This window comes from Pelophylax lessonae, assembly GCF_965119305.1.
Source record: "Pelophylax lessonae genome assembly, chromosome: 7".
NCBI lineage: Eukaryota > Metazoa > Chordata > Amphibia > Anura > Ranidae > Pelophylax > Pelophylax lessonae.
In genome coordinates, this window is record NC_138774.1 from 66,243,433 (window position 1) to 66,256,345 (window position 12,913).

The 12,913-nt window shown below is 45.3% G+C and overlaps 1 protein-coding gene across 1 annotated transcript in view; it reads right to left on the bottom strand.

Annotated features, from left to right (window-relative positions):
* The window catches only part of LOC309559480 (cytochrome P450 2G1-like), an 83,736-nt gene that overhangs the window by 31,383 nt on the left and 39,440 nt on the right, over positions 1-12,913 (bottom strand). The window lies entirely within an intron of this gene.

Here is a 12,913-nt window from a genome sequence, read left to right on the forward strand (position 1 = left end):
GGCTCCATCAAGGCACCTGCGGCATCCCCGAACTATCCGGGCACCCTCCTATGTCGGCGGTCCCGGTCAGGCGGAACCTGGAGCGGTCTCTGACCCCGGACCTCCCGCGGCCTACATACGCCATGATGGCGGCGTCTGGACCACCACCCGGACCTCGAGGAGGGCTTGCGGACTCGGAGGACATAGCGGACCCTCCAGCTACCCCACAACCACCCAGGGACAATACGGCTCACCCCGTGAGTACCTCTCCCGCCCCCCCATGTACCCCGGCCTCCACAGAGTCCTTTATAGGCCGCACACTGGAAGAAATTCTCCTTTCCCCTATGGCAGACTTTTCTCCAGGCCCAGGCCAAATGCCTGCCCTGAATTTGGACGACCCTAATTGCCCCACTAATATGCAGGGGATGATGACTATGTTCTCTAAAATGCTGGCTAGGGGCCTTTCCCACACGGCTGCTCAGATTACGTCCACTATTCAGGGGGATTTGCAGAATCTGGGGTCCCGTATAGAAGCTATCGAACAGAAAGCTGATCATACCATAGCCAGAACCAACCAGAACACAGCTAGAATACAGGACATCCAAGACCAGCTTGAGACGGCGCTAGCCAAGATAGACGATTTGGAGAATAGATCCCGTCGTTACAACTTTAGGATCCGGGGGCTCCCGGAATCTATAACGGATGTCACGGCTGCGGTGCAGTCCTTTATTTCTGACCTGATACCTGGCATTTCTGCAAACCGCCTTGAATTGGACCGTGCTCACAGGTCCCTGCAGCCCCCTCGCAAGGATGGCCTCCCCAGGGACATTATCGTGAAGCCCCACTACTATTCAGTGAAAGAAGAAATTATGAAACTTTCCAGATCCTCACCCCAACTCATCGCGATGGGTCATCCAATTCAAATATTTGCGGACATTTCACCGTTCACTATCCAAAGGAGACGTTCCCTCAAACCCCTACTCACGGTTCTTACCCAGAAGAATGTTAAGTATTGGTGGTCGTTCCCCTTTCGCCTAAGCTTCTCTTTCCATCAGAAAACCTACGGCTTTTCCTCCATGGCTGATGACGAGAAATTGCTCCTTCATTTGGGTATCCTTTCCCATGACGCACCAATCCCTGGGTCGCAGAGATCTTCGTCCTCCAAGCGCCCCACACCATCTAGCCCCGTGGTCCCTCTGTGGCAAAAGCAGCAACACAAACGGTCTAAGGAATCCAGACCTCCCTGAGACTCCCGCACCGTGGCTCCAAGTGTTCTTGCCTGACTGCTTCCCAAACTGGCAAGATCTGCCTTTTTTACCATGCCAAACCAGTTTTTGGCTGGCTGATACTACTGACAGTTTTTGCTTTTTCTATTTTTGGACCTTGTCCCGGACACTAATGGGTATTTTACCCCCCATTTTTCTTTTTCTACCACCTTCTACATATGAGAATGTTTTATGAATCTTACATTTGCTCTCCTGGTGCCTTTCTGAGCTTCATTTGTGTATGGTGTTGTTACTTTACAGGGAGAACACTGTGGGGTGCTTTTTTCTCCACGGTACTTCCTCCGGGGGGGGGGGAGTCCCTTTTTGCTCCCTTTCCCCATTTTTTGAGCCTTTGCCGGAGCGGCTGTCATGCCACTCCACTTGCCCCGGCGGTTGCACGAGATGGCTATCTTGTGCCCCCCTGGGGCTACCCTGGGTCTTGTTCTCAGGCTCCCAGTGAACTTATCCGGGTTCGCGTCCGGGCGCTGTTTGACCGGTCGCAACCCTGGATGTGACTTTTTGGCACTGTTATGTACTTTTGCTACTGTAAATGCATTTGTATGGTTTTTTTATGGTCTTCACCAATGGCTATTTTTTCCATGTGCTTTTCCACTTCCTCCTCCCTCTCCTTTTTTTCCCTCTCTTCCCCTCCTTCCCTCTTGTCTCTTTCTCTCCTCTTGTCCTAGGTCAACGTGCTGCCAAGATCCTCCAGCTCTGGCTCCACTCCTCGGGCCCTCATCGGGCCGCTCCGTCCGCAAGCTCCCCGTCTGCGCAGCCCATCCATATCATACCACACATTATGACATTTTATTCCTGCAAGAGACTCATTTTCCTCCCTCATACAACCCCTCCTTTGTCCATGCTAAGTACCCGCTGTTCTATTTGGCGAACTCTGACTCCAAGACTAGGGGGGTGGCCATCTTCTTTTCGGGTAGGGTGAAATTCTCCCCCACCAAGACAGTCCGCGACCCTGCAGGGCGCTTTCTCCTCCTGGTTGGTGAAATAGCGGGGCAGACGTTCACATTTGTATCGTATTATGCCCCTAACAAGGGACAGGCTAAATTTTTCTCTACTCTGGCTGACCTAATCTCTAAGCATGCGGTCGGGTCCTTGATCCTCGGGGGCGATTCTAATTTGACATTTGACCGCAGTCTGGACAAATCCAGGCCGTTGTCTCTATACAAACAACCCCCTCGACAGAGCTTTAGGGTCGCCAAGACTATCTCCTCCATAGGTCTGGTCGACATTTGGAGGGAGCTACATCCTACTTCTAAGGACTATTCCCATTACTCTGCCCCTCATCGCACATATGCTCGGATCGATCATGTCTTCGTCCCCGCTCCCTTTATCCCAAATGTTTACAAATCTGACATTCGCGATACACCTCTATCTGACCATTCCATAGTCTCCATCTCTTTTTCTATACCGTCTCGTTCTAAGGCTCCGTCGTACTGGAGACTTAATGAATCGCTTCTAACCAACCCGGTACACTGCACGATAATAGACAATAGGATAAAGGAATATTTTCGCCTGAATGACGTAAATGATATCTCCCCGGTATCTCTTTGGGCGGCCCATAAAGCCGTCACCCGGGGGCATATTATACAACTGGCGTCCAAACTCAAACGTGAGCGGCGACTTAATCTGATTAATCTCGAATGCTCCTTCCACTCTTTGCGTAAAAGTCACAAGCGGCATCCCACGGCGGACTCGTTGCGTCTCTTGGGCGAAGCCAGGGTGGCCCTGAATATGGCTCTTACCACGGCTGCGGAAAAGCATCTTCGTTGGACCGGCGCGCGTTTTTACGCAGAACGCGACAAGATAGTCTCCCGCTTGGCCTCCAAACTGACCCCTAGGGCCCGAGCCCGGGCCTTCCCTAAGATCAGACTGCCTACCGACACTTTATCTCAAAATCCTGCCCCAATTATGGCGGCTTTCCAGAAATTCTTTTCTGAACTGTACGACAACGGGTCACACGCCCCAGGGGCGACCGAACGTTTCCTGGACGCGATCCAGCTTTCCTCTTCTCATAGGAAGAGCCTGGAAGACCCGATCTCTGAAGCTGAGGTGCGTGATGTCATTAAAAATTTGAAAACTTCTTCAGCCCCAGGCCCTGACGGTTTCTCGCCGATATATTACAAAACATTCGCTGATACCCTGGCCCCACACCTGACAAAATTGTTTAACTCACCGACCTCCGGTACTCCGCTGTCCCCAGATCTTAATGCTGCTCTTATCTCGGTAATCCCCAAACCCTCTAGGGATCCTAGCGATGTTTCTAACTATAGGCCTATATCCCTCAGCAATAATGATATCAAAATTCTCACTAAGCTCGTCACGAAAAGACTAAATGTTTTTATTTTCCAATATGTTCATAAGGACCAGGCTGGGCTTATTCCAGGTAGACAAGGAACGGATCAAATCCGTCGAGCGGTAGACTTAATCACGGTCCTGGGCTCTGCCTGGGATGGCGGACCACCACAGAAGGGATTTCTCCTTTCCCTTGATATTCAAAAAGCCTTTGACACGGTGACGTGGCCTTACATCTTTGGGGTGCTTGAGAGATGGGGTTTTGGATCACGTTTCTCGAACATCCTACGATCCCTGTACTCCTCACCATCGGCTAGAGTGCGTCTTCATGGATGCTACTCTGACCCTTTCCCTATAACCAGAGGCACCCGTCAGGGCTGTCCTCTCTCGCCATTGTTGTTCGCGATTGCGATCAAATCATTGGCAATTGCCCTTTGGCACGATGGCGACGTCTCAGGGGTACGTTGTGGGGACAGAGAACATAAATGTGCGTTGTTTGCGGACGACATGCTTCTTTTTGTCACAAATCCCGTGGTCTCGGTACCGGTAATTCTTGATCGACTTAAAGTATTCGGCGCTGCTTCGGGTCTGCAGGTCAACCTGTCAAAATCCTGGGCCATGAATGTCTCTTTAGACTCATCACAATTGGCCACTGCGAAAGCCGCCTTTCCTTTCTCCTGGAAAGCAGACTCTATCCCGTACCTGGGTACTCAACTGACCCCCTCCATTACCTCTCTATATTCGGCCAATTATCCCCCTCTGTTCAAAAAGCTTCGTGCTGACCTCGCTACCTGGTCCACACACTCACTGTCTTGGTTGGGGAGAATTCATGCGGTGAAAATGACGTTGCTCCCTAGGGTCTTGTATCTTTTCCGTGCACTTCCAATCCCGGTTAACTCTGGACATCTGGCGGAGCTACAAAGGGCAGTTATCAAATTTATTTGGGGTTCTAGAGGTCACAGGTTCGCCAAATCTGTACTATTTCGCTCAAGGGACAAAGGAGGTCTTGCCCTCCCTAATCTACGATGGTACTACCAAGCGGCCCAGCTAGCCCAATTCTCAGCTATTTACAGGCGCTCTGCCAAACCGGATTGGGTCCATATAGAAAGACAAGCAACCCCGAATCACACGCTGGACTTCCTGGCCTGGAGGCCCCCTAAAACTAGACCCCCGATTCTATCCCCTACACTGTCGCACTCCTTCTCCATTCATGACGCCCTATCTAAGCTCCCCAACCTGATTTCCCCCATGAAACCACTTACACATCTTTTTCATAACCCCAATTTTCCTCCTGGTCTCAATATCAGAACCTTTGGCTGATGGCTCAACAAGGGGCTCTTTCGGATAGGTCATTTCTTCAATTCTATGGGCCCTCTATCTTTCTCTCATTGTGTCAGTTCCCTTAAAATGCCTCTGACTGAGAGGTTCCGCCACACTCAGATTTCCCATTTTCTCCACTCAATTTGGCTTACTAAGCCTGACCCTCCCCAGGACACTTCCTACGAGCGGTGGTGTTCGGAGACCGGTGACCCTAAAGGGGGTGTATCTCTGATTTATGGTGCCCTCTCTGACACTACTGATAAGCCGAAATACATGTTGGATTGGGAAAGGGACCTTGGTGTGGAGCTGGAGCTGGATGACTGGAGTACCCGATTCAGACGTGCCTTTAAAGGTATTATTAATGTTTCCTTGATCGAGGCCAATGTGAAATTGCTTACCCGCTGCTATTTGGTTCCCACACGATTAGCTTGTATGTACCCCAATTCCTCTGCTCTATGTTTTCGGGGATGTGATATGTCAGGGGACTTCCTTCATACCTGGTGGTCCTGTCCGAGGCTCCGAGCCTTCTGGTCGTCCATCTTTCGTATAGCCCGGAAAGTGTTGGATCATGCGATAGACCAGTCTCCCCTCATAGCCCTACTTAACCACTTCCCGCCCGCCCTATTACAAAATGACGGCGGGAATGTGGTTGTGTTATCCTGACCGGACGTCATATGACGGCGGCAGGATAACACAGCTCTGGGCGCCCCCCGGGGGTGCGCAGAGCGGCGATCGGTGATGCGAGGTGTCAGTCTGACACCCTGCATCTCCGATCTCGGTAAAGAGCCTCTGACGGAGGCTCTTTACCATGTGATCAGCCGTGTCCAATCACGGCTGGTCACATAGTAAATAGGAACAGCCGTTGATCGGCTTTCCTTAGTTCGTGCCTGACAGGCACTGGTAATCAGATCATTGATTACCAGTGCAGACCCTCGGGGGGGATGCCACTAGATCCACCAGGGATGCCCACTATGACCCCAGGGATGCCCACTATGACCCCAGGGATGCCCACTATGACCCCAGGGATGCCCACTATGGCCACCAGGGATGGCAATCAGGGCTCATGGAGCCCCCCATTGCCCTCCCCATCAGTGATGCCCACCAGTGTCCTCCCTATCAGTGCTGCCCACAAGTGCCCATCATTGCCACCCTTTAGTGTCGCCCACCAGTGCCCATTATTGCCCACCAGTGCCGCCTATCAGTGCCCATCAGTGCCGCCCGTCAGTGCCACCCATCAGTGCCCATCGGTGCCCACCAGTGCCGCCTATCAGTGCCCATTAGTGCCCGTCAGTGCCACCTATCAGTGCCCATCAGTGCCACCTATCAGTGTCCATCCATGCCGCCTATCAGTGCCCAGCAGTGCCGCCTATCAGTGCCCACCAATGCTGCATATCTGTGCTACCTATCAGTGCCGCATATCAGTGCCGCATATCAGTGCCGCCTATCAGTGCCACCCCATCAGTGCCACCCCATCAGTGCCACCCCATCAGTGCCTCCTCATCAGTGCCTCCTCATCAGTGCCTCCTCATCAGTGCCACCCCATCAGTGCCTCCTCATCAGTGCAGGAAAAAACTTATTTATTTACAAAATTGTATAACATAAACAAAAAACTTTTTTTTTTTCAAACTTTTCGGTCTTTTTTTATTTGTTTAGCAAAAAATAAAAATCGCACAGGTGATCAAATACCACCAAAAGAAAGCTCTATTTGTGGGGGGAAAATTACATAAATTTGGTGTAGGTACAGTGTTGCATGACCGCGCAATTGTCATTCAAATTGCAACAGTGCTAAAAGGGGAAAATTGGCCTGGGCAGGAAGGGAGGGAAGTGCCCTGTATTAAAGTGGTTAATGGTAGAGTTTCGGGTTTGCCTAGATTTTCCCAAAAACTCCTTCACTTTATCCTGTTGGGGGCCAAACTTACCATAGCCAGGGCGTGGAAGAAACCACGCGTTTCGGTTAGGGAAGCCAAAATGAAGATCTGCTGGATCATGACCCAGGAGAAGCTCTCTGGTATTCTCTCTGACCGGGTAGCCCAGTTTGAGTCTACGTGGGAGCCATGGGCTAAATATATTCATGTTGATCTATGATGTTAAATATTTCATGTCTGACCTAGGATCCTCTCCCTTCCCTCTTGATTCTCCTCCTCTTACTGCTTTTCTTTCACTCCTTCTCCTTTCTAATTTGCTATGGTATCAACCCGGTACTCTGGGCAGGGCCTCCGCCTCTGGCCTCCCGCTCAGGGGGCGGATGTATCGCCACCTCATAGGGGCACGTCCTCTGGTGCGGGCTGCTGGTTGGGGGGGGGGCCTTGTCTAGTAGGGTCACTATCCCCTTCCCCTCCGCTTGGGTTGAACATTCCCTGTTTGCGGCAATTTACTGCATCTAGAACTCGTCCTCCCCTTTGCTCCCTTTTAGTCGTATGTTGGGATTCGCAAGGGCGGATTTTGTCGTTCTTCGCCTGTGACTTTCACAGCGGTATATATGGTTTAATTGTATTCTGCTCCTGTTGTACCAGACTGTACATTTGCAATGTTTTCGCTGCCTTTTTGTTTTTGTATTTCTTGATTTCTGAAAATTCAATAAAAACTATTGAAAGCAAAAGCAGCATATTAGTTAATTCCAAAACTGATAACCAAAAAATTGTGTCTATACAACAAAGATGCAAAAAAAACAGAGTAAACATAGCAACCTAAAAATGTTAAAGTAACACAAGCATGTGGATAGTGTTAAAAGCAGTCAGCTTGTCTGCTTAATTAATTTATAAGTTCCTGTGCACCCCAGGCAGTGGGAGATGAGGTTGCTCTTACCAGGAAGCGCAGCCAGCATTGTGTCTTGTAGCTGGAAAAGCCAGACGTGCCAACACCGGGGGTTGTGAGCTACTCTTAAGCCTAGTACACACTATTAGTTATTTTCCGTTCAACCTAGTAGATTAAAAGAAAAAAAAAAAAAACGGTTTTCTCCAGTCGGATCTGCTGTACTAATGATCCATTGGCTGATCGGGAGCCAGTCAGCTGCTGGTTTCCCAGCTTGCACTTCCAACAGTTTTTATTGAACTGGCTGATGTCAGCCGGTGTACTGCCGTTATTTTCAACTTGCCGAAAGTTTCAACCACACACGTCACTTTCGCCGACTTCCGTCGTGAGTACGAGACTTCTAATGCAATGCCCTGGCCGCGAGAGTCAATGCCCGTGCACAGAGTTGTAGTTTTTCGGCAAGATGTTTAAACGCAACTGCGCATGCGCCCGACATTTGGAGCTGCATATAGTTGGAGTTTTCGGCAAGATGTTGCGCCCGCCTATTTGTAGCTTATATACATAAAGGATTTAAAAAAAAAAAATCGGCAGCATGGAGCTTATATACATAAAGGATTGAAAAAAAAAAAACGGCAGCATGGTAACACTACTGATAGATATTTAACTACTTATTTAAATGGAAAGATAAAAAAAAAAAATACTTAATAAATACCAGTGCCTGGCAGTTGAAAAATTGGTGTATATATATATATATATATTTATTTATTTTTTTTAAATTCTTCCATTTAAAACAAACAATAAATATAACTAAATAAATACCAGTGCCTGGTAGTTGAAACTTTTGTATATATATATATATATATATATATATATATATATATATATATATATATATATATATATATTTTTTTTTTTTTAGGCTTTTTTTTTTTAGGCTTTTTTTATTTATTTTAATGTAACGATTAAAAAAAAAAAAATAACGAAATAAATACCAGTCCCTGACAGTTGAAACTTGTGTATGTATATATATATATATATATATATATATATATTTAATCCTTCCATTAAAATAAAAAAAAAATAATAATAATTTAAAAAAAAAAAATATATATATATATATATATATATATACACACACCAAATTTTCAACTGCCAGGTACTGGTATTTATTAGGTATTTTCTTTTTTTAATCTTTCCATTTAAATAAGTAGTTAAATATCCTTTATGTATATAAGCTCCATGCTGCCCATTTTTTTTTCTTTTTAATCCTTTATGTATATAAGCTCCAAATGCTGGCGCAACATCTTGCTGAAAACTCCAACTATATGCAGCTCCAAATGTCGAGCGCATGCGCAGTTGCGTTGAAACATCTTGCTGAAAACTACAACTCTCGTGCACAGTGTTCTCCACGGTGCACGGGCATTGACTCTCGCGGCCAGGGCATTGCATTAGAAGTCTCGTACTCGCGGCGGAAGTGACGTGTATGGTTGAAACTTTCGGCAAGTTGAAAATATCGGCAGTACACCGGCATTTTGCCATGTGTAAAGGGTTTAGGTTGAATTCAAAGAAAGATATAATTTTCCTATGCTAGCAGAAATTGTCATACTTTTCTGAGTGGACTCCTATGATGCACACAGAGAGGAGCTAATAGCTGCATACTTCACTAGAAGAAATCTAGAAGGTTCTTAGAACTACTAAGTCTGATGGATCAGTATGGACTGTGTGCTACTTTCTGCACCCTGGGACTGCTGGGACATATAGTTCCATACCTATAGTTCCAAATGTGTCCGGTCTGTCCTCCCTGCTATGTGCCCACAGCCCTCCTCAGATTTCCCTGCCTGCCCACTCTGCTGTGTGCCCAGAGCATTACTTGGATTGCCCTGCCTGCCTTCTCTGCTGTGTGCCCAGAGCCCCCTCAGATTGAAAAGACAAGAATGTACTGAATGCTAGAGGCACAAAGGACGGAAGGATAGATGAAGGGACCAGTGCAGACCTGTGCAACTGTCTAAAAGCACTTGGAGTGGTGCAAATAATAGTCATAAGCAAACAAGGAGATTGTTCTCGGTGCCCACAATGATCACTGTAGTGGGAGCCAATCAGCAAAAGAAAAGTCCTGTAACATTAAAATGCCAACAGTTTATTTGAAACAGATAAACATAGGTGAAGTTAAAATGTAAAAGAACGATACCACATTGTGGAAGCCCTGAGCATCAGGAAGAAGGTCACCCAGTACTGCAGATGGTCTCAGAAGAGGGTGCCAATGGAAGCAGTGTGTCCGCTTGATCGGCCTGATGGAGCGCAGCGTGCTCAGAGGACATCACGCACAGGTGGGAAGACCCAGCAGAAGCCTCCAGGAAACCAGCGTGGACCGCACGCTTGATACGTTGCCATGACTACGCTTTCTCAAGTCACGGGAATAAGACAACTGACATACAGTATTTAAACCAATTGAAGAAAGGTGGGAAATGGGCAGAGCTAGGTAAATCTGGCTGACCCTTGATTCCTCGATGCTCAAAGCTGCTATTAACTGGTTGAGTGCCAGTTGTATATAATCACAATGGTATCAGGCAGCTAATAAAAGCTAATTAAAATATCACATCACTACTCATCAATAGAAAAATAATTCATAAAATATTAATACAACTTTAATAATATACACATATATATATATCTCTCTGTATCTATCTATTTATATAATACTCGGCTAACATTATAATTGTATATATTGGTAAATGAAAAGGGTGCGCTAGGTGTGCGAATAGCTGCAACTGAATAGTGTTAAAATTGTCAAAAAATGGAAAAGTGCGCTTATTCTGAGTGTAAAAAAATCCCCTAAAGGTGATGTGTATAATGAAATGTGTATGATGCATTTATATACGAATATTCACTGTAGATATTCCACAAAAAACAAAGTTTATGGTGATAAAAACAATGGTATATAACATAATCATTTAGCAGTCCATATACAAATAATAAAGTCCTCTTGCTATGATATAAGTGAATAATATCCACCAAAAATAATGTGAAAAAGTCCGAGGTTTGCAAGAGAATTAAGTGAAGATGAATGAGTGATCCCTCCACCAAGTGAAATTCCTCCTTACCCGACGGAAGAAGGTAAGTGCTAAAATAATAATCCAACTGCCCACAATGCTGGGATCTTGAACTGAATCACCTCCAAACGTGAACAAACGCGCGACAAGTTCCTCGGACTGAGCCCTCAGTGTAGCCGGTGTGTGGAGTTGTCACCCCGCCGTGTCCCCTGTCTGGAGCCTCACACCAAGAGCCAAATTGGGGGAACTGAAAAGTCACCTGCCTGTTATGAGGAAGGAAGGAATATCGTTTTCTGCTTTGCCACAGTGATTGCTGAGTGTATATGCTGCTGATTTCTGGTAAGAGACCAGGTTTGCCTTTGCTGCACAGAAGGTTTTGTTCACGTTTGGAGGTGATTCAGTTCAAGATCCCAGCGTTGTGGGCAGTTGGATTATTATTTTAGCACTTACCTTCTTCCTTTGGGTAAGGAGGAATTTCACTTGGTGGAGGGATCACTCATTCATCTTCACTTAATTCTCTTGCAAACTTCGGACTTTTTCACATTATTTTTGGTGGATATTATTCACTTATATCATAGCAAGAGGACTTTATTATTTGTATATGGACTGCTAAATGATTATGTTATATACCATTGTTTTTATCACCATACACTTTGTTTTTTGTGGAATATCTACAGTGAATATTCGTATATAAATACATCATACACATTTCATTATACACATCACCTTTAGTTGATTTTTTTTACACTCAGAATAAGCGCACTTTTCCATTTTTTCACTATAATTGTATATATAAAAAAAATTGTACATACTGTATAAAAAATATATACTGTATATTCTAAATAAAAGAAAAAAAAAGAAAGAGGGGGGGTAGGGGCAGGAGGAAAAAAGCATATGACTTTAAATATTATGAATCTCTAAATCTTCATTCAAACCATTTGGAGATAAAGAACCAAGTTTATAAATCCAAAAAGTCTCCCTCTTACATAGGAGTCAGTGAACCCTTTTGGATGGCCTCAATTGCCATAACCTCCAAGCAACCAATCTGCTTATTGTGGGCCTGGAGCAAATGGCAGGGAACACTATGTTCATCACATCTTTTTTGGATAAGTCTACGGTTCTTTCCTATCCGTTTATGAAGAGTACGGATAATGCGTCCCACATACAATAGGTTACATGGGCACCTTAAGGCATAGATGACAAACTCTGTAGAACAGGTAATGAATTGTTTGATGTGGAAGATGTTACATTTATTATCTGTAATATTAATGCGCCTTTGTGTGATAGATTGACACGTAAGGCAACCCCTTTTCTTACATTGTAAAATACCTGTTCTATTATCAAAGTACGGCCTGATATCCATAGACTTGGTAAGGGCTTCAACTTACTGGGCGCTAGTATATTTTTAATGGTCCGTGCTCTTCTGAAGGTAACTTGTGGAATGGGTGGTAAAACCGGGGCCAATCTCTGATCCAACTGAAGAATGTTATAATGTTTCCGAATGATTTTGGAAATAGATATATTTCAATCATTGTAGGTTGTGATAAATCAAACTGTATTAGAATTATTGTCTGACTTAATGGATTTTTTCTCTATGGAAGAGTTACGGTGAGTATCAAAAGCGTCCTTTACCAGTGTTGGTGGATATCCTGAACTCGTCGTTGTGCTTATTTTAGTTTTCTTTCACGCTGTTGGATAATGAGTCTTATCCATTTTGCAGAATAGAATTCAGCCAGAAGTCTCCACTCTTTTGTGAGATCCTTGTCCAGGAAGACTCCTTGGGGTGACTCCTAATTCTAAATGGTTTTGCAAAAAGGACAAGTATCACCATTGTGTATTTTCATATTGTTTTGCATTTTAATTTTAAAGACTTCAGTATGGGGAGGTGTGTTTTTTGGGGAGGGGTAAGGGTATTATCTTTCTGGGGGATAATAGCTTGATTCTTATTATTGGTGATTTTCACAAAGATTAGATTCAATCTAATACGTCTATCACTAGCCATGATGGAGACAGAGAGAGTCACATACACCCAAAAAAAAATATATAGTGGCTGGGAGGAGGGGGTAAAAGTGGAAGCTAAACTAGATATTGGCTAGCAACACCACATAACCAACTTCAAGAATGATGACATAGCTCTAATGTGAGCTAATTGTATGATCAGTGTTGATAATGGCATATTAGAGATAATAAAGATAAAAAGATCCAAAAATAATAAAATATATTTAGTAAGAAAGGTGT